The following is a 1,616-nucleotide window of genomic DNA, read 5'->3' on the forward strand; positions in this document are numbered from 1 at the left end:
ATGGACTGGTTGGATCTCCTTGCAGTCCAAGGGACTCTCAAGAGTCTTCTCCAACACCACAGTTCAAAAGCATCAATTCTTCGTCGCTCAGCCTTCTTCACAGTCCAACTCTCACATCCATACATGACCACTGGAAAAACCATAGCTTTGACTAGCCGGACCTTTGTTGGCAAAGTAATGTCTCTGCTTCTGAATATGCTATCTAGGTTGGTCATAACTTTCCTTCCAAGGAGTAAGCGTCTTTTAATTTCATGGCTGCAGTCACCATCTGCAGTGATTTTGGAGCCCCCAAAAATAAAGTCTAACACTGTTTCCACTGTTTCCCCATCTATTTCCCATGAAGTGATGGGAACAGATGCCATGATCTTCGTTTTCTGAATGTTGAGTTTTAAGCCAACTTTTTTACTCTCCACTTTCACTTTCATCAAGAGGCATTTTAGTTCCTTTTCATTTTCTGCCATAAGGGTGGTGTCACCTGCATATCTGACGTTATTGATATTTCTCCCGGCAATCTTGATTCCAGCTTGTGCTTCACACTGTCCTAAATCAGGAGCATGTCAGCTTCCTAGACTCCTGTGATTAGTCCACAGAAATATAGATTTCTTTTCCGTAAGATACCACACTGGCCCATCACATTGAGGATATTATCTTTTAAAATTTTTGGCTGTGCCATGCAGTTTGTGGGGTCTTAGTTCCTTAAACAGGGATTGAACCTGGGCCCTCAGCAGTGAAAGTGCGGAGTCCTAACCACTGGACCACCAGCGAATTCCGGAGGATAGAATTCTGATTGGATCTAGTAAGCAAGAGTTTGTAATGACAGTAGACTTATTAGTAAGACATTTGCATGTCTGAGGATGGGGTCTTCAGCCTCAGTGAAATTTCTAAGGTATGTCAAGACATCCCTCCTAAGGTGAAGGATAAGCTGTTGCATCTGGCCCTGCTACAGTCAAAAAAGAGACACGAAGCCTAGTGGGTATCTTTTGGTTTTAGGGGAGACATATCCCCTGGAGAGGGATAGGCTATCCACTCCAGTATTCTTAGGCTTCCCTGGTGGCTCAGACAGTAAAGACTCTGCCTCCAATACAGGATACCTGGGTTCCATCCCTTGGTTGGGAAGATCCCCTAGAGAAGGGAACAGCTAGTCACTCCAGTAATCTGGCCTGGAGAATTTCATGGACAGAGGAACATGCCAGGCTACAGTCCATGGGGTTGCCAAGAGTCAGACATGACTGAGCAACTTTCCCTTTTTCCTCAGAGTGTATGACTCCAGCTTGTTTACTGGGTGACCCCACCCCCCACCCCCCAAAGCTGCTGGTTTGGAATTGGGTCCAGAGCAAGGGGAGACTCTGCAGCAAGGCCAGGACGCTGTGCAAACTGCTCTGCTACTTGGCCCACACAAGCCAGCAGATGGAATGGGGCTTGAAGTAGCAGATGAGGACGCTGTTTGGAGCCTTTGGCAGCCCCTGTATGTGAACCACAGGACAAACCCTTAGGATTTTGGAGCAAATTTTGCCAGCCTTTGGGGGTGATTATTCCCCTTTTGAGAAACTTGCTTGCTACTGGGTCTTAGAGAGACTGGAATGCTTATGTATGGCTCACCAAGACCATGAGACCTG

At 46.6% G+C, this 1,616-nt stretch overlaps 1 non-coding gene across 1 annotated transcript; it reads right to left on the reverse strand.

Annotated features, from left to right (window-relative positions):
- Positions 1 to 692: 692 nt before the first annotated feature.
- Positions 693 to 765, reverse strand: TRNAE-UUC (transfer RNA glutamic acid (anticodon UUC)). Its single transcript has one exon. It is a non-coding gene; the product is annotated as a tRNA-Glu (tRNA).
- Between the last annotated feature and the right edge of the window lie 851 nt (positions 766 to 1,616).

This window comes from Bubalus kerabau, chromosome 2, assembly GCF_029407905.1.
Source record: "Bubalus kerabau isolate K-KA32 ecotype Philippines breed swamp buffalo chromosome 2, PCC_UOA_SB_1v2, whole genome shotgun sequence".
In the NCBI taxonomy this organism is placed as follows: Eukaryota; Metazoa; Chordata; class Mammalia; order Artiodactyla; family Bovidae; genus Bubalus; species Bubalus kerabau.